The 20467-nt window shown below is 47.0% G+C and overlaps 1 protein-coding gene across 1 annotated transcript in view; it reads left to right on the forward strand.

Annotated features, from left to right (window-relative positions):
• Nucleotides 1–20467, forward strand: part of LOC144338332 (uncharacterized) — a 343881-nt gene that overhangs the window by 165264 nt on the left and 158150 nt on the right. The window lies entirely within an intron of this gene.

Consider the following 20467-nt stretch of genomic DNA (forward strand, 5'->3'; position numbering starts at 1 on the left):
TGTCCATGTGCACGTGTATATGCATGTATGTGTGTGCATGTGTACGTGTGTATATGAGTGTACGTGTATGTGCATATGCGTGTGTATGCATGTATGTGCATATGTGTGCATGCATGTGTGCTCATGCACACATGTGTATGTGTGTATGTGTATGCACATATGTACACGCGTGTGTACATGTATAGGTACGTGTATGCATGTGTATGCATCTGTGTGCACACAGATATACCTTTTCCTTTCATACAGGCTGTTTTGAGTATTGCTGTTAGGCAGTGACAACTTTCTGTTTCCTCAGTCAGAAAATGGGTAGCTCATCATTAATAAAGATGAGCATTCAACATCAAGAATAACTAAATACAAATGAAATTGTCATATTAAATAAATAAATTCCAAAACAAAGGCAATGTTCTGTACTATGTGTTCACATTGAACTTTCTTATAAAAATTGGTGTGAATGTTTCCCACTTATTGGAAATCACATGACTAGTTTAAGCCAAAACGTGGAATATTAATTAATTCTGTTTTCAGATCACTTTTGCATATTTATGATTGATCTGTTCTGCTGTTCTGGAAGCTCTGAAAACCACTCTGTCTTACTCTAGCTGGGGCCATGGTTGTGAGAATTCAGGGAAACAAGGTTTTTGCCAGTTTAAGTATTTTAGATCTCAAACTGCCTCTTTTCTGCATCATAAACCAGTCTTAAAGAAAGACATAGTGTGACTTGTAGTGGATTATGTCAGTTTTATTTTCTGTGGCTGAATCATCACTCTACATTGTGAATTAATGTTATTTTTCAGATCGTCTTTATAACACAGGGAGGTTCTCCAGTGTTGAGTGCAGGTTCAGTGAAAGTACTAACACTGTTACTACGGACTTAAACACACTTGTTTTCTGAGGTGATAACCTTGGAGTCAGGCATTCAGTGTCCGCCCATCTCTTGGTTCCGAGTTCTCGGTCCCCTCCCGCTCTCCTCCCCCTGTACCCTTACTACTGTCTTACCTTCTTTTTGACTCCTAGGCCCTCGGAAGATGGTGTGTTGGGGGCAGGTGCCTGCTGTGAATCTTTGATAACTTTGGGAGAGAACTTTTTCTTTGGAGCAAGACCCCTCTCAATAAACTTTCAGTAGCCTGAGTATCATCTGTTGTGTGAACTATTTGTGGAAAATGTTCAGCATTTTTCCTTGGATTTTGACTGATCTTTCTCCACCTGCCAGTTTCTTCTCAGTTTGCCATGTCTGTACCCTCACCAACCCGTTCCAGCCTGGTTACGTGTAAAGTATTTGAAGCAGAGCTCTGCAGATGAGAGAGTGTGTGTCACCACCCGAGTTCCCTTCCTGGCCTCTGAGTGTCGGTTGTGTTTTGTTCCGAGGGACGACTCTGAGGCTCCTGGCCCCTGTTTTGGAGTACCCCACACTAAAGTGGGTGTAAAATGAAAAATGGGTTTATGCTGTATTATTATAATTCATAGAGTAGATGATAAAAATGCTTGAATCTGAACAGCAGCTGAAAATGAGGACATGGTACCAGTTTGGATGTTGGACGACTTTCTTGAAAAAAGTTTTCATCAAATTTAGAAACTGTGCGTGTGCTGTTTTCTATTTCATACTTAGAATCTGTATAGTGTGTGTTGTATGAATGTGTTGTATGAGTGTGTTGTGTTGTATGTGAGTTGCATGGGTTGTATGTGTGTTGTATGTGCATATTGTGTTGAGTTGCACTTATTGTACGTTTGAGTGTTGTGTGTTGTATGAGTGTGTTGTGCGTGTATTTGTGAGTTGCATGCTTTGTATGTTGTATGAGTGTTGTGTGTTGTATGTGTGTATGTGTATGTCGTATATGAGTTGCATGTACTGTGTGTGATGTATGAGTGTTGTGTGTTGTATGAGTGTGTTGTACATGTGTTTATGGGTTGCATGTGTTGTGTGTTGTATGAGTGTTGTGTGTTGTGAGTGAATTGTACATGTATTTGTGTTGAGTTGCGTGTGTTGTGTGCATGTTGTATGTGTTATATGTTGTATGAGTGTGTTGTACATGCATGCTGTGTTATGCGTGAGTTGCATGTGTTGTATGTGTTGTATGAGTGTATTGTACGTGTATGTTGTGTTGTGAGTTGCATGTATTGTGTGTACGTTGTATGAGTGTTGTGTTGTATGAGTGTGTTGTACGTGAATGTTGTGTTGAGTTGCGTGTGTTGTGTGTGTTGTACGTGCATGTTGTGTTGAACGTGAGTTGCATGTGTTGTACGTGAGCTGTATGAGTGTGTTGTGTGTGTATGTTGTGAGTTGCATGTATTGTATGTATGTTGTATGAGTGTTGTGTGTGCATGTTGTGTTGTGAGTTACGTGTGTTGTGTGTTGTATGAGTGTTGTGTGTTGTATGAGTGTGTTGCATGTGCGTGTTGTATGTGAGTTGTGTGTTGTGTGTGCTGTATGAGTGCATTGTACGTGCGTGTTGTGTTGTATGTAAGTTACGTGTGCTGTATGTGTGTATGAGTGTGTTGTACGCACATGTTGTGTTGTGAGTTGCATGTATTGGTTATGTGTCGTATGAGTGTGTTATAAATGCACATTGTGTTGTGAGTCACACGTATTGGGTATGTGTTGTATAGGTTGTGTGTGTTTGTGTGCAGTGTGTGTTGTCAGTGTTGTATAAGCACATTGTACATGCGTGTTGTGTTGTGTTGCATGTGAGTTGCATGTCAGTGTGTGCCATGTGAGAGGCGTGGCATCCACATGACTGCTCCTCAGTGAGTCCTGCCTTGCAGCCCCTTCAAGCTTGTATCTTCCCGAGCAGCCTAGAAGCAGCAGCCTGTTTGCCTCTGCCCCTCCCCAGGGGGCCTCAGCCAGATCCTGTGCTCAGCCCCCGGCTGGGCAGTCTGCCTCTCTTGTCTCTCTCTCTTCTCTCTCATCGTCCTCCTGCGCCTCCTCCTTCTCGGGACCTGCATCCTTCCTCTGTGCTTCCTGGCAAGCCACACCTGGTACGTTGGAGTTCAGGCTGTCCTCCAAACCGTTTGCTCCTCTCTGAAGAGTGCCCCCCTTGACTGGCCGTGAGCAGCTGGAGTGGATTGCAGGGAAGGGAGGTGGGTGTTCCTGTAGAGACGCCAGGGTCTTACCTGGGGAGAAGGGAGCCTGCACTGGGCAGGCCGCCCTCCTGAGGAAGGGGATGGGGTGGGAGGAGGCTCTCGTGGACAAGGGGCCCACCTCCTGCCCTCCTTCCCTCTATCCCAGTCTGTTGTGAGGGAGGGCGGGACCCTAGGTGATTTCTATGCAGATCTTCAATTATCCACGCTGTGAAACAAATACTTCTGTTTTTAAGATCAGAGGAAATCTCCTTTGTTTCTCTGCCTTTTATTTTATTTTATTTTATTTTATTTTATTTTATTTTATTTTATTTGAGAAGGAGTTGCCCAGGCTAGAGTGCAGTGGCGTGATCTCAGCTCACTGCAACCTCCACCTCCCAGGTTCAAGCAATTCTCCTGCTTCAGCCTCCTAAGTAGCTGGGATTACAGGTGCCCGCCACCACATCCGGGTAATTTTTGCATTTTTAGTAGAGATGGGGTTTCACCATGTTGACCAGGCTGGTCTCAAACTCGTGACCTCAAGTGATCCACCCGCCTTGGCCTTCCAAGGGGTTGGGATTACAGGCGTGAGCCACCGTGCCCGGTCTGTCTGCCTCTTAGTTAGAACCTGTGTATTTTATGTTTTACATTTCACTTTTCTGGGTCAGAACAGTAGTGTTTCTTTTTCGTAGTGTTGCTATGAATGTCCTTTACGATTAGGAGACTGGGTTGGCTGCCCACTGGAGAGTGGTATCACTGGGTCACGGTCACCATCTGCCGCAGCAGCGTCCAGAGTGTTTAGAGTCTTTCCTGGACGTAGACACCCTTTTGTCTGACATTCAGATAAAACCAATCACCGCATTCAGATAAAGAGGTCAGAGCTGGGAACCGTTAGTGCACATCCACCTCTCCCGAGGGTGTTCACGCCTCTTCCACGCGGGGCTAGGCTGCTGCTGAGCATGGTTCTGCTGGCTGTGGCTGTGGCCTCTTTCCTCAACCACAGCCATCGCAGGCCTGCCACAGTTTTTATTCTTCTAGAAGAGAATAGGCAACACAAGAGAAGCAAGGTATGTTAGATATGAAACCGTTAAAAATTATTTCCTCAAACATTGTATATATTTTTTGCCCATACCTAATATGATAGCAATTTTAAAAAGATTAAAATGAAAAAAAAAAATTCCCCTATATTAAGTCTTTGAAAGGCATCCAACTTAGTTTTCATACAATTATTCTCTCTTTGGAGTCATACTTTATTGGTTTCAGTAATGTGTAACAAATGCACCAGCATAAACAGATTTAGGAGCAAACAACTGCTTCGTAATTATAGTTCAGCTCGCGGGGCCCAGCTGTGGGGGTGCAGCCTGCGCCTGCCTGTGCGCCCATAGGGCTGGTCACCTTGAGCATCTGGGAGTGTCTGGGTAAGTGAGGTCTGGGCAAGGCAGCATCCACACGCCTGCGTAGTTCTCACTTTGTCCATGTTATCCGACAATGCCACAAAATTATCAAGTAAGTGTTCTCCAAGCGCATATTCAGTTAGTGTTTGGAAAGTGCATAGGTACCTCATACAGCACCTTTAAGAGGAACTAGGAGCCCAGGAATGAGAGCGGGTGTGAGACCTGTACTCTCTTTGCATAGATAAAATATGCATGTGCATATCTGAGGCCAGAAAGTTAGATTGGGGCCAGAATGTGGAAGTCCTTACCTGTGGGATACTAGGGAACCACTGAGGGTTTCGGAGAGAATCGTGTCTCTGATGTGCGGCATGCCGTGGAGCCGGGGGGTGACAGGGCAGGCTCATGCAGGGCACTCGCCGTGGCCGGAGGAGGAGAGAAGGCAGCCAGTGAGCTGAGCAATTCGGTGCCTGGGTCAGGAGGGGAAGAGGGAGTACAGGAAGGCGGATGAAGCTGCGAGTCTGCACCCCGAGGTCGCCGTTGCGCTTTGCCGGAAATCAGGAGAAGCAAGTGTGGACCTGACTCAGAGATACTTAGAGACACCACTGCAAGCTGCAAGTTTGGAAATACAGGAGGAGGCTTGGGGAAAATCTGGAGCAGGGAGCATTTGGGAGCCTCTTAGGTAGAAGTGCAGGTCAAGTAGCCAGAGTGTGAGGCGTGCATGTCTGGAGAGAGGAGGCCAAAGGAAAGCCCACATTTGGAAATGGAGGAAGGGTTGGAAGACCCAGAGAAGGCCCTGCTTAGAGTCCAGAGAAGAGCTGGATGGCGCAGTTCACTAAAGCCCAGAGCCGAGAGTTTCCAGGAGAAAGTCCCAAGTGTTGCTGAAAACCAGGGGGCAGGACTCCAGTTGGAGCCTGTGAGGGGAGCCTGGCGGCCCTGATCCCTGAGAGCAGCCAGAGCCTGGGTGTCATGGTGGAAGTGGGTGGGAAGTGCAGGAAGCAGGTGGAGATGGTCCTTCAAGGCCTGGTGCTTCACACAGGTAGCCAGCTGTGGACCGAGACACAACTGGAGAGGGGCCTGAACCCAGAGCATCTCCAGGTGGAGGAGGGAGCCAGGAAGGGCAAAGGTATCCGGAAGAAAGGTGGCAGGCATGGAGCCAGGTCCCCAGGGAGGCTGCAGTCTTCTTTCTCTGTTCATGGACTGGTTGTTAGTTATTTTGAGTTCTCAAAGTCGTCCACTCGGTGCGGTCCAGAGAAAGTTTCCAGGGGTCTCAAGCCGGAGCAGGCCTTGTGCTTTTCTGAACACTGTGCGTGTTGACTCAGGGTTACCGTCAATGGCTAATTCTAGCGTGTCTTTTGTTGAAGTCTGCAGAAGAGCCTCAACCAGCACCAGCTTTTGAAGAACTTAGAAAACTTGTGTTCTTCTGATTCTGGGATTTTTGCCTGAAATGCCTCGTATATTTTTGGCTAGGTGTTGTTAGCACTTGTGTTACAGCATTTGGAGCTCTGTATTTTTGTGATGTGCTAGCTGTGAGGATGTTTAAAATTAGATTCCTAGAAATCAGGTTATAGGAGCTCTCGGCCATGCTTCATGGGTTATGTTTTGACCCCTCATAGTGGACCCCGTTGCAGTGGCTATTCTTAGTATTTGTGGAACACCTGACTGGTGATGCTAGGATAATGTGATTTGTTTTCTTTGTAAGTCTAAAGTCTAACGACCTTGTAGAGTCTTTATACCTATCTCTTATAAATCAGCTTTAATATACTTGAAAATGTCCTCATTGTGCCCTTGAAAAGCAGGCTCACATTTTAAAAGTCATCCTTTTAAAATCCTTTTCTGCAGCCTGTGCCCTTTGTCTGTTTTGTTACCTTCACTGCAACATCATGAAACAGGGACAAGGGCTATAATCTATTTCATACACAGAGCTTGAAACAGGGACAAGGACTAGAATCTCTGTTTCATACACAGAGCTGAACTGTGCTGAGCGACCTGCTATGCTGACGTCTGTTTCTGTCATGAGAGGGAACCCAGGCCTCTTGACTTTTCCTTTTGTACATTTTCAAAAAGAATATTTTTTCCTCTCTTGGGTCCATTCCATTGTGGGATTCTCTCCTAAGGCTGTTTCTTTGCGTTCCATTTTGACAAGTATGATTTATTTCTGAGATGATGAAAGGGCAGTGAAAAGGCCTGGGAAAGAGAAAGCAGGAAGAGAAGGAATTGTCTCATGATTTTAGTCAGAAGGAAATCACTCAGACAGAAACGCTATTCCAAGTGGGTCAGATCCCAGGAAGTGGGATTGAATAAGTGACATGATATCGCACAACTGTTTTACATTCTTGCTGTTGCCAGGGGTAACAAAAAGAACGAGTATATTCATTCCGAGGTCAAATATATATCTTTGCTGACTCTGACTATAATTAGCAGAATTCGTTCAGTTCAAGTTTGAGAATACCTTTACAGAAGAGGGTCTTCGTGCACGTGTGCCTATTTCTATTTATGTGTTCACACGTATTGGAGTATAAATGTGTGTGTGCTGTGTGTGAGACCTCATTATTTGAAACAAGAAATGTGCAGTAGAGCTTATTAATTACGGGAAGGTACATTTGGGGGATAAACCACTTTGTTTAGAATTGAATAATGCGGTCTTTGAGGGATGTATATATGTATGTGTGTTTGCATTTATGTGTATGAAAGTGTGTATTGCATGTATATGTGTTGTGCATGTATGTGTGCCTTTGTGTGTAATGTACATGTGCACGCATGTGTATATGTGTGCATGTGTATTTGTGTTGCATGTATGTGTGTGCATGTGTTACATGTTTAGGCACGACTGCACATATGTGCAAGTAGGCATGCATGGATGCTCATGTGTATATAGTTATATATGTATATTTGTGCATGTTATGTCTACGCACTTACGTATGTATGTGTGTCAGAATGTGTATGTATATGCATGTGTATTTGAGTGTTGTGTGTATGCTTGTGCGTGTGTGTTTGAGTGTTGTATGTTGTGTGCGTGTGTTTGAGTGTTGTGTGTATGTGTACGCATCTGTTATGTGGTGGTATTATGTGATTATGTGAACGTGTGTGCATGTGTGAATGTATGTATTGCATATAGGTGTGCGTGTCCATGTGTGTGTGTGTGTGTGTGTGCTATGTGTCTGTGCATGCATGCATGTGCACATTTGATTTGTGAATCCTCTCTGGGAGGGGCATGTTCCTGGAGACAGTGCATGGGATCCTCCGCTGTCCTCTCAGGGAGAGAGACATTGTGAAAGTTCGAGCCATTAGGTAAACATGCCTGATGTTCTATAAAATATATATTTAAATATACCACTGGGGTTAAATATATGTTAAATGGGTGCAAAGCTGTTATATTGCATTAAAAGTCATGTTAGTACTTCCTGGTTAAAGGCTTTGTGAATGATTTCCTGTACATGGGACATAATACACCACACAGAATTACAGCAGGTCAATGGTATTTGCCAGGAGGTCTGGCTTATGATTGGTATTTCTAGTTGCAGACATGCAGGTTGAGCTTTGCTGGACTTAGAGGAGGGTCATTGACTCTGCCCACTGAATGATACCAGCGTCTCTGCTGCTTCCTTTTTCTGCCGGCTTCATCCAGAGCTGGGACAGCTGCTCTCAGACGCATTGTACTTTTTTCTACATAAAAATCTGCAGCATTTGTTAGCAGTCCAGTAGCAGACCGAGTGGCAGGTCCAGGGGCAGGTCCAGCGTCAGGTCCAGCGGCAGGTCCAGCATCAGGTCCAGGAACAGGTCCAGCGGCAGGTCCAGCGACAGGTCCAGGGGCAGGTCCAGCAGCAGGTCCAGTGTCAGGTCCAGCGGCAGGTCCAGCCAACTTTCCACATGGCCCATGTGAAAATGTACCCTCTCCCTTCCATTTTTTAAAGCAGTATCATTAGTAGAGCCTACTGCCATTTCTCCTTGAGCTCCTCACAGTGGATGGTAAGCATTTGCTTTATTAAAGCAAAGTTCCGTGCTCTTTGTGCTAAGTCCCCTCTGCCTTTCTGTGAGAGGCTAGAATTGGGATCGACCCTCAGCTGTGCCAGAGCCTTGGTACATGTCTCAGTTCTGGAATCTACTCTGTGCTTGTTGCCTTCCATCCACCGACAGCCGTCTGTCTTCCTGTCACTCCTTCAACATGGAGTCCAGCAGAGTGCACACAGGTGAGCCTGTGTGAATGCTGGTTTTGTAGGATCTTATCGGGACCTTAGTCATCTTTTCACTAGGAAACCAGACACTGCAAAGGACTTAAAGAAAAGCCCAAAGAAGCCGTATCAGTAGAATCATAGAGACAGAATTCTACAACCATAGGAAATGGCATTGATTATCATGAAATGTGCATTTATGTGAGACATAGTAAAACATCACATTTCTTACTGGGTAAGAGCTTGGAAAAGATTATGAAAGTATAACTGACTCTACTCTTGTATCGTAGAACATGGTAAAATGATGCAAGGTATTGTATAGAATGGAACAAACAGAATATAATTATATAGAGTAGCGCAGAATAGAACAAATAGCATAATGTTATATAGGGTAGCATAGAATAGAAGAAACAGTGTAACATTATGTAGTATAGTATACAATAGGACAAATAGTATTACATGGTCTAGAATAGAACAAGTGGGATAGTATTGTAGAGTATTCAGTTGAACTAATGACGCAGTATTGCATAGCATAATACAATCTAGATTAGAACACACAGCATAGTATTAATATTACGTAGTGTGGTGTGGAATAGTAGAGTCGCATGGCACAGAACAGAGAGGATAGTGTTCTGTAGCACTGATGCAGGAGTTTTGCTCTTTAGCTCAGCTGGGTCCAGGTTCTTGTCTCATGACCAGGAAGAACAGGCACGGGGACATAGAAGAGTGAGTGCAGTGGAACTCGTTAAGCTAAAAGTTAAGCTCTCAGCGAAAAGAGGGGTCCTGAGAGCAGATTGCTGGTCGCCCCCTTCCCAGTTGACTACAAGGGCTTTTATATAGAAGCTGATGGGGCTGGTCTCGCTGTCTAAGGAGCAAATATCTGGTGGTTCCACCCTATTCCCTCGTGTGCATGGGGACCTTTAGTCTGCTGTGAGCATGTTTAGGCGAGCCCCCCGTGCAAGTCCCCCTATCTGCACAAAACATGGGCTGGAGGCTCTCTGGGACCCTTCCCTTACTGTCTGCCTAAAGCAAGCTGGCTAACTCCTTTCTGTATAGAAGAAAATAGAATAGAATAGAACAGATAGTACAGCATTTTATAGTATGGAGTGAAGCTGTAGTATTCTATCATAGAGAATGGAATAGTATAGAATAGAACAAACAGATCGTACTAGTGTAGTATAGAATAGTAGCCTCAGGCAGCACGGAGCAGGGTTGTGCTCCCTATGTACAGAGTGTAACCACCAGGAGAGCGTTCTTCAGTGGGGCGTCACTGGCCCTTCGTATTTCTTTGGTTCTGCGGAAATGAGGAGAGGAAGTTAATAGAGGGGGAGGAGGTTGGCTTTCTTACTTTTAAGGCGCTCATTACTTCTTGGGGATCATTTGATGGTCCCCTTTGGTAGTATTCTGTGAAGCAGTCTCTGTACTCTGTGTAGGGTGAAATGTGGGGCAGTCTGTGGACTCTGTGTAGGGTGAAATGTGGAGCAGTCTGTGGACTCTGTGTAGGGTGAAACATGAAGCAGTTGAGAAAGGATGAAGTCAGAAGTAGCTCAGCAGAGATGCACCAACTCTTACCTGGGAGACTGTGGAGCAGTCTGTGGACTCTGTGTAGGGTGAAATGAGGTGTTTTGTGTGAATTGTTGTCTCATGCCTGGCACATGGCAGAGCCTCCGTGGATCTTGCCGTCGTGAACCCTCTGATAACTTCTCTACAGTGCCGTCCACACTATAAATACCACACATTGTGGGAAGTCCAGGCCTTTTCAAAGGCTGGGTTTCATTTTAACAAAATTGTTATGCCCTGCTTATTTGGAATGGCCAGATCATCCTGCACTTCTGACTTCACCTGTCCAGCTGGGTACACCTCCCTGCGTGCTGCCAAGGTTTACGGCGGAATTCCCTGACGCCACTACCCTCACTGCCTGCACTTGAATCTGCTGTGGGGTGATTTCCTTATTGGACTTGTCTGGGGACCTCCTGAGGGGTGGATGGGTGAGGACTGGGTTATCTGGGGAAGGTGTTCATGGCATTCCTGTTTGCAGTCTGTGTCTCTGTTGGAAGAGATGCTTTTAGCACATCCGTTAATCCAGACGTGATTAGCAAGGAGTGTCTCTCCCAGGTAAGAGTTGGTGCATCTCTGCTGAGCTACTTCTGACTTCATCCTTTTTCAAGTCTGTTACAAAGAGAACTTTGGTTTCTCAAGGTTTAAGAATTGATGTCAAAGAGCAATTTAGTGTTCTTTTTGAGTCACCAGCCTTGCTGTGGATGATTCATGGTCTTTGGTGGTTAGGGCCACAGCACAATCGGTGGGCCGTCTGTTCCCCACCCTGGTGGATACTTTCTCACCCAAAGAAATGTATTCTGTTAACATGTCTCAGTTAGAATATTTTAGTAGGAGACAGAGTTATGGCTCTTGTTTTAATTTGTAATAGATGATTACTGTAGCAGGGTCAAGGTTGAGACTTGCAGTGTAGCTCATGGAAAACATTGATTAGAGACACCCAAAATATATCACCAGCTTTGTTGCTGCAGCTCCAAGGGACTAGGAATGCATATATATTTTTTCTTTTGTTATTATTTATTATTTTTATTTTTGAGACAGAGTCTTGCTCTGTCACCCAGGCTGGATTGCAGTGGCATAATCTCAGCTCACTGTAACCTCTGCTTCCAGGGTTCAAGAGAATCTTGTGTCTCAGCCTCCCAAGTAGCTGGGATTACATGTGCCTGTCACCATGCCCAGCTAATTTTTGTATTTTTAGTAGAGACAGGGGTCTCACCGTGTTGGCCAGGCTGGTCTTGAACTCCTGACCTCAAGGGATCTGCCAACCTTGGCCTCCCAAAGTGCTTACATTACACACATGAGCCACTGTGCCTGGCCGCCATGATCATTTTAAATGTGGCACTGAATATCTGCCTTTTTTTTTTTTTTTTTTAAGAAGTGCAAATGTTACCTCTCACACCTCTATTCTGTTGCTGGCCTGGGCTGGCCAGCAGGGTTCCCAGGCTCGAGGCTATGTCTGAAGTGTTGTTGGACAGTGTGGATCTGTGACCCCTTGGTCTTTGGGGACGTGGGGCACCCCGAGACACCGAGGTCTTGCGAGGGCTTACGGCTCTGTGTGTGGCTGCTGTGAGGCAGCCTTCGGTGGGGAGGAAGGAGAGCAGAGCCCATCTGTCCTGGTGCGGAAAATGCCCAAGAAACCAAAGAAATGGTACAAAAAAACATCATCTGCCCTGGTGCCATTTCTGTAAAAAAAAAAAAAAAATTCACTCTGAATGTGGTTCTGTGCTTGAGGAGGATAGAAAATACCTGGAAAGGCACAGAAAGTGTTCTTATGGGGTCAGCGCCGGGAAGTGGGATGGGAGGCTTGGGAGTGTGTGCAAAGGAGGACGTGGCATATTTTATTCTAGTTTATTTGGTAGAGCAAGTGATGAAAGTGAAGCTTGAGTGATCAGAGCAGCTCGGCCTGGCCATGGGTAGATCCCAGCGTGTCCCGCCTCCCGCCTGCAGCTGCAGCTCTGTTTCTCAGTCACAAATGAGACAGGTGGCCTGAGGTTGTGGGCCGAGGAGGGGCAGCTCGGTGTCCCCAGCACCTGACTGTCCAGGCTGCTCTTGGGCCAGCCTGAGGGAAGGGGCGGAGGAGAGCCGGGAGGGTGCACAGTGCGTCCTCCTCCCCCGCCCTGGGACTGAGGTAAGCCCAGGCTGCTGTCAGGATGGAGGAAGATGCCCTCAGGACGGAGGAAGAGGCCGATGGAGTTTGGTCAGCAGCCAGTGTGGTCTTTCCCACAGGGGATACGCAGTGCCCCAACTAGCAGGAAAAAACTCTGCTTTAGTTTTTAAATTTTGCTCATTCTCTTTATCGTGCTGGTCATGGTAAGATTTGGATATTGTTGGTAGGAATCAGTGTCAATTGCGTACAGTTGACTCTTGTCCAACACAAGCTTGAGCTTTGCGGGTCAATTTATAGGTGGATTTTTTCAACCAAACTCAGGGAGAAAATACAGTGTTCTGCCACGTGAAACACATGTCGGAGGGCTGATTCTTTGTACACGCAGAAAATACAGTGTTCCTGCCATGTGAAACGCGTGTCGGAGGGCCGACTCTTTGTACACGCAGGTTCGGCAGGTCCACCTGTGGGGCTTGAATGTGCCTGGATTTGGTGTCCATGGGGTCCTGGAACCGACTCCCTGAGTCCAGCGAGGCTGGCCCCGGGATCGACTCCTTGAGGACAGCGAGGCTGGCCCCGGGACCGGCTCCCTGAGGACAGCGAGGCTGTTTCTAGTAGCAGGTGGTTTATTTTGTGTTTTCCCCCTGGCTCCACACCCCGTTCTCAGAGACACGGCTGTCACAGGGGGACCAGCTGGGGCAGGGGAAGAGTGGAGGGCACCTGGTAGAAGTGGCCGTGGACTCTCTTAGGAACGATAACCGTGACACCTACCGTAGACGAAGATGTTGTTGGTCTGCACTCTTCTCGTGTTGGTCTGGGGCATACAGTGGCCGTGGGCTGCTGTGGTCCACAGCCCCGGTCTGGGGCATGCAGTGGCTTTGGGCTGGTGTGGTCCACAGCCCCGGGCTCCGTGGTCCCTGACCCTGAAATCCCATCCGGTCCTGTGTCACCTTGGGCCAGCTGTCTCCTGAGGGGAAGGGAACAGGGAACAGCCCTCCCTGCATGGCCTCCCCAGCACCACCCACCCCCAGGACCTCCAGTGTTGACCCTGCTGGGGGCTCCTCTCTCCTGGGGGGACCTTGTCCCAACAAGAGGACTCCATGGGCTGCAGGAGGTGTCGAGCTATTTTCTCTCCTGGAACTGGGTTGCTGGCAGCTCCCAGATGCAGGAGGAAAGGCTCAGAAGTGCCTTCATAATAAGGAGTTGTTGACGTGAACTTTGGACAGCAAACACTGCTTACATTTCCTTTTCCATTTTGATGCGTTAATGGTGTGCGGCAACACCGTGACACACGGGGATGCAGGCGATGGGTGACCCCCCCGCAAGGGGGCCATGCACCTGTTTGATAAGAAGGCATGCTTCTCTTACTGCAAATAAAAACTTTTAATGGTTTTCTGCCAGAAAGACCCTGTCCTTTATGTAGGATACATAGCGGATCATTTGGCAAGGGATTGGGGATTTGGGGTTAAACTAAAAACAAATTAATTTCATTTTGTAGCACTCTGAACCCATTTGAGTTAATTATTCATTGAGAATTTGAATGGCACACACTGTTCTGACTTCCAATTTCCCCCTAATGAACGGCATTTGCTGTAACATGACAAAACCCTTAGTCTTAGAATTACTGGGTAATGTGGAAAAAGTCAAAGTTGGTTCTCTGTTGTTTTGCTTTAAGGAAATTATATTACTTTGCAGCCACTTAGTTTTCTCCTTTCCAGTAAGAAAAATTGCTTTCTTACTACCTGAAAATTCGTGAAGGTCAAGGGGACACAGGCTGCAGTGCATTAAAAGCCACCATCAAATGTGGACGTGGACCGAGTTTTCCCCTGTTCTCTCCCACCATCAAATGTGGACGTGGACTCAGTTTCCCCCTGGTCTCGCCCATCATCAAATGTGGACTTTGACCCAGTTTCCCCGTGTTCTCGCCCATCATCAAACGTGGACGTGGACCCAGTTTCCCCCGTTCTTTCCCACCATCAAATGTGGACGTGGACCCAGCTTCCCCCTGCTCTTGCTAACCATCAAATGTGGACTTGGACACACTTTCCCTCTGTTCTTGCCCACCATCAAATGTGGACACGGATTCAGTTTCCCTCTGTTCTTGCCCACCATCAAATATAGATGTGGACCTAGTTACCTTCTGTTCTCACCCACCATCAAATATGGGTATGGACCCAATTTCCTTCTGTTCTTGCCCACCATCAAATGTGGGCATGGACTCAGTTTCCCTCGGTTCGTGCCTACCTTGCCACCATGGCTCATTTCACAATCACTCAGGAAAGGAAGAAACATTATTTTTAATAGGCATGAAGGCAGTTGTTTTTAACCTAAGGAACAGGACATAATTCCAGCAATGGGAATGACCAGCCGAGTGGGTCTGTGTGAGGTTTGGAAGAAAAAAAGGATTTTAACTTCCCCTCTCTGTGTGTGCCCACCTCCCCCAGTTGAGAGTCACAGATTTAATTACTTTAATTTTGAGCTTAAAACAATTTGACAACCTAACAAAAACTACTACAGTCCTATAAAATTCTGCTGTGTGTTTGGTTTTTCAGTTGCTTTTCTGAATATGGTAAATGAATGCATTATGAGTTGTTATTTTAGTAATTGCTGTAAAAATTAATGTATGTTATAACCAAGTGTTATAAAGTTAATTTAGCACCAAAGTAAAGCTAAAGCTGCATTGATTTCCCAGTGTAGTTGTGCATAACAACGGCTCCATGAGGCAGGGGCTGTGACCCTGCAGTCTGGTGGAAGCAGGTGCCACCTGGCTGGTGCGTTCGCTGCCCGTTCCCTCTTGCTGCCAGGCAGCTTTGCAGTTTCCAGGCTATGCGGGAATTGAGGCCGGTGGTCAGTAAGAGACGGTGGGGAGTTGGGTGGTGCAGGTTGGCGTGGAGTGGAAGGAGGCGTGGAGAGCCTGGGGAAGCCTGGACAGCAGCTCCGGTACCTGCACAGGGGGGCAGGGTGCAGCGGCACGGGACAGTGAGTAGCTCCTGGAAACAGCCGTTGGGGTTTTTATAGATGAGTCTGTCTTCAGCTCTGCATCCCTTTCCTGCTGAGTCCGGGTGGAGGGTGGAGGCGTCGAGCGCTTGTTTCTCCAGGTGAGGGCCCATCGGACACAGCCAGTGTTTCCTGGAGTCCCCTCACCTGGGAACGTGCCCCTGCTCTTTTCAGAACAAAACAAATCTTAGTTAAACTTGACACATCACCTTTCCAGAAGGTGTTTAAGTCTGTATGCCTGTTAAGTCACCTAACTTTAAAGAGTAATGATACAATATGCTTCTTTTTAGGGGAGAAAACCTAGCTGATTTAAAAGATAAAATCAGAGGTTGGGGTCGCAGCATTTTGGAGGAGACTTGGTTTATGTCCTAGTGGGCAGCAGTGTTTCCTCAACTATGGTGTTTGCTCTATTATTACATTACAGAGGTGACACTTCAAGCATAGGGAAATGGAAGGCAAAACAGCGCCCCCATTCAGAGATAAACGTTATCAACAAATTCATGCACTTCCTTCTGCTGTTTTTGGTCTTCACTTTTTGTTTTAAGACCACGTTCGTAGGATGGATATATAATTGTTTATGGTGACTTTAAAAGCACCTTTCTTGCTAAAAAGAGTATTTTTTCAGTCTGGAAAATTTAGACAACATGTTTTGTTTAAAAATTAATTATAATACCACCGTGAAGTCATCAATGTTTTTATACATTTTCTTGGTCTCTTTATGGACTTAATAGATACAATTTAACAAATTGGAAATAACGTAATATTATGCATAAAATGTTTCTTGGCATTAGAGATGGAGCAGAGAGGAGGCACAGGGCTTCCCGCTGGCTGAGGTCCTCCCAGGGTGTGACCAGCAGCCTCTCAAGTTTAGGGTCTGCACGGAGTAAGATTTCTAAATTGCCTTACACCACAACCCCTGCAGCCACGCGTCCCTTTGATAAGGGGGTGTACTCTGATAGATTTTTCAAGACAAGAGTTTGCTGGATCTGAGGCTGTTTCAGCTGCTTCTGGAGACGGCAGCTCTGGGACGTTTGTGCCAGCTCTCCCTCAAGACCCCACGGATGCCACATCCTCATCTTTTGGCACCCAGTGTTGTAGAGGAGAAATCTGAAGCCAGTTTGATTTTTGCTTCTTGGTAGGAAACTGATGTTTTCAGGCTTTTCCCCTTTATTTCCATAATGAAGATGATGTCCAACCTCATCCAGAGGTGTGTTTGTTACCTTGTCGGGAATGTCCAGCCCTTATGTGCCCCTTCAGGTCCTCAGTCCCTTTCTCAACTTCCTCGCAATCCTCCCCATCTCATCCATCTTCACTGTAATTCTGTTATTTTTTTCATTTTTGTGCTCACTTTCCCATGCGACTTTTGTTCTTGTTTCACAGATGCCCGTGCCAAACTTTATGTCTGGGGCTCGAGGGCCGTGTTTTATTCTGTCTGCCTCTGCATGTACTTTTGAGAAGTAGGGTTGGAGGTTGCCCCCCAGGTGCTGTTTCAGCTGGACCTGCCCAGACTCTGTGAATTGGGGGCGTCGGGCAAATCCCATGTGGCTCTATGGTGGGCCGTGCTGCTGAACCGTACGTCTGAGGTTTGGGGGCCGTGTTTCATTCTGTCTGCCTCTGCATGTAATTTTGAGAAGTGAGTGTGGGGGTTGCCCCCTGGGTGTTTCAGCTGCACCTGCCCAGACTCCCTGAAGTGGGAATGTCGGGCAGAACCCGTGTGGCACTACAGTGGGCTCTGGTGCTGACAGAGCAAGAAGCCGCACTCCCAGGACGTGCTTGCAGCTGTGGGCAGGACTGGGATTGTGACAGGATCATTTCCTTCTCTAAAATACATCTCAACTGTTATCCAGAGGGTTGGCTGTAGGCTTTCAACAGCTTCACTCTTCTTAGTTACCAGGAGACAATTCACTAAACAGAGTTGCTGTCAGGGTTTAATTAGGAATTTCTGCGAGAGGCTGGTGGTACAGCTCCCTCTTCAAGCCTCCTGCAGCCTACCCGTCCCCACTCTTGGGCCCAGCCACCTGCATTGGTCTGTGGAGACTGCACATTCTCTGTTCTCCTAAGGGGCTCCTGGACTTCGGGACAGCCTTGGTAAGTTGATGTGTAACTCCCAGTCTCTTCTCTCTTTAAGTAAGTACGTTCATGGAATCCTGATCTTCGAAATTGTTTCATCTTTGTAAAACAGCCATAGTTTCCTAAGCCACCTTGTGTCTGAGTGTGAATCACTTGTTATTTTTCACTGCAGAATGAACAGAACTGGAATCATAAGATTTAGAGGGTGATGAAAAGACAGAGGTTAGCATATTCCATTTTCTCACCTTTTCCTTACACTTTTTCCTTAAATGCACCCCTCGTATGTCTGTGAAGTTCTTCCCAGTTCTGTAACGTCACTCCATCCGCAAGTGGAACATTTGTGAACACTAACAAGTATTGATGTATACACCTCTGCAACCCCGCTGGAATTAATGCTTTTTATTTATGAATGGATGGTCATCAGATGGCCAGAGGGATTCCCTGTGAATTGCGGGGGTCCTCATGCCTGCTTGTGTGTGACATGCACATGGCGAGGGCTAGGGAATCTCAGTCTCTGTGATTCGAGTTTTGACATCGTTTACGCAAGGCAGGTGGATGACTCTTTGAGCTTTGCATGCTCCTGGGTGGCATAGCACAGCTGACATGGAGTGGGGCAAGGGCTTGTTCCACGAGTTTCTGTGTTTTTGTTGTTGTTGTTGTTGTTGTTATTTTTTTTGAGATGGAGTCTCTCTCTGTCACTCAGGCTGGAGTGCAGTGGCGCGATCCAGGCTCACTGAAAGCTCCACCTCCCGTGTTCACACCGTTCTCCTGCCTCAGCCTCCCGAGTAGCTGGGACTACAGGTGCCCACACCACGCCCTGCTAAATTTTTTGTATTTTTAGTAGAGACGAGGTTTCACAGTGTTAACCAGGATGGTCTCGATCTCCTGACATTGTGATCCACCCGCCTTGGCCTCCTGAAGTGCTGGGATTGCAGGCATGAGCCACCGTGCGTGGCCTGTTTTTGTTTTTTTGAGACGGAGTCTTGCTCTGTCATCCAGATTGAAGTGCAGTGTCATGATCTAGGCTCACTGCAACCTCCACTCACTGCAACCTCTGCCTTTCAGTTCGAGAAATTCTCTTGCCTCAGCCCCCCTAGTAGCTGGGATTACAGGCATGGGCCACCATGCCTGGCTGATTTTTGTATTTTTAGTAGAGACAGGATTTTGCCATGTTGGTCGGCTGGTCTTAAACTGTTGGCCCCATGTGATCCACCCGCCTTGGCCTCCCAAAGTGCTGAGATTACAGGCATGGGCCACTGCACCCGGCCCTGTGTTTGACTCTTAAATCTTTTTCTTTTTAATATTTCTGTTTCTGGACGGCCACTCAGTGGATATGGAGGAAGAGTTCACAGATGTCCGTATTACATTTCTTACTTAAATTAGCCTCCCTTGAACACTGCTATAGGGTACAGATGCATGAAGGGCTGAAAGGGTGGTTGCGTCCCAGTAAGTGTGAGCGTGGAGCTGGTCTGTGAGACCCCGGTGCCAGTGAAGGCACCCGTGTGAGATGGCCTGGGATGGGGGTGTTCAGAGCCCTGACCGTGGCACACACCCTTCAGCTTTGATGTTTCAGGCCATTGCTCTGGTCATCAGTGAGCAGAAGGTCTAACAGCAGTGATATTTATCACTAGCTGTGTTGGCCAATGTGTTAGGAGGGTGAACGTGTTTGACTTAAGTTGTTTGACGGGTTTGCATTTAAATAGACAACTGGTGACCTGGTGCCTGGACGCTTGCTCTGTGACTTGCCCTACGTGGCTTCTCCCTCTGGTATGCGTTAGATGAGATGGGCGTGTTTAGGGTGGTGTGGCCCTAGACTAGAAATGCAAACCCTGCCTCACCCCAGATCTTCCCCACCCCAGTGTGACTTTTGGAGGTAGAGGCCCAGCATCCTTCACCTGCCCTCCAGGGTGATGCTGAGGATGCTGAGGTTTCAGAGCGCTGCTTTGTTGGCACTCCAGCAAGTCCTGCTTAAAGAGGCCAGGATCTGAAATTGCAGGTTACCAAATTGTATAGCAGAAAAATAGAAACGTTTCCTTAGAATGGGCGTAGGAAGAAAAATGATTTCCTTCACCATATCTGGAAAAGATTTCAAATTAGCAGGCACTATTTGGAATTATTAGTGGTCTCCTGTATTTCTTATCTTTTTTTTGTTTTTTGTTTTTTCTTTATTTTGATACAGGGTCTCACCCTGATGCCCAGGCTGGAGTGCAGTGGTGCAATCTTGGCTCCCTGCAACCTCTGCCTCCTGGACTAAGGTGATCGTCTCACCTCAGCCCCCTGAGTATCTGGGACTACAGGCACGATACCATACCTGGCTAATTTTTTTTTTTTTTTTTTGTAGAGACGAGTCTTGCTATGTTGCCCAGGGTGGTCTCAAATTCAAGCATTTGTCCTGCCTCAGTCTCCCAAAATGCTTCTGTACCCCTGACCCAACAAGGAAGGACAAGAGGCGTGAGGCACACTCCTGGCCTCCTGTCTTTCCTTGTTGGAGCAGGGATGTAGAAGCACTTGCCGCAGCTGACTTGAGTATATCTCGTTTTGCTTTGTTTTCGTCACGGGTAACCTGGCAGTGCTGTGCACCAGTGCTGCTGGCCAGCTGTTTTTTCGATGGACTGGCAGAAAATCAAACTGAGACCCGTGTTCCTTTCTCCCTGGGTACTGACCAGGTGGGAGAGGAAGGACGTTATCTGAGTATCAACTTCATGAGGGCTGGTGGGGAAACGTCAACTTTAAGGTGCCTGGGATCTAAGGCATGGAACCCAGAGTGCAGCGGAACATAGGGGATGTAGCCTTGGGAGCAGAGACGTGCGGGCCAGTGCCCTCGTTCCTGGCAGGTTCTGAGTGCAAGAAAAGGTTAGTGACCCAGCCGAAGTCACGGAGCAACCTGCCAAGACCTGCCTGGATGTGTGGCTGGCATCTGTGCTGGCCCCAAAACTGCCCATTTGGGGATTCCTTGCAGTTTCAGACCCATCTAGGGGTCCGGAGAGGGTCCAAACCATGACCTCAAAGAATGAGGTGTTGCCTTGAGATCCTCCAAGGTGAGGGTAGGAATTTTTTTTTTTCAATTAGCAATAATTTGTTGTGAATGATCTTGGACCTATTTTCCACTTCTTTGTATA

The sequence above is a fragment of the Macaca mulatta genome, chromosome 20 (assembly GCF_049350105.2).
Source record: "Macaca mulatta isolate MMU2019108-1 chromosome 20, T2T-MMU8v2.0, whole genome shotgun sequence".
In the NCBI taxonomy this organism is placed as follows: Eukaryota; Metazoa; Chordata; class Mammalia; order Primates; family Cercopithecidae; genus Macaca; species Macaca mulatta.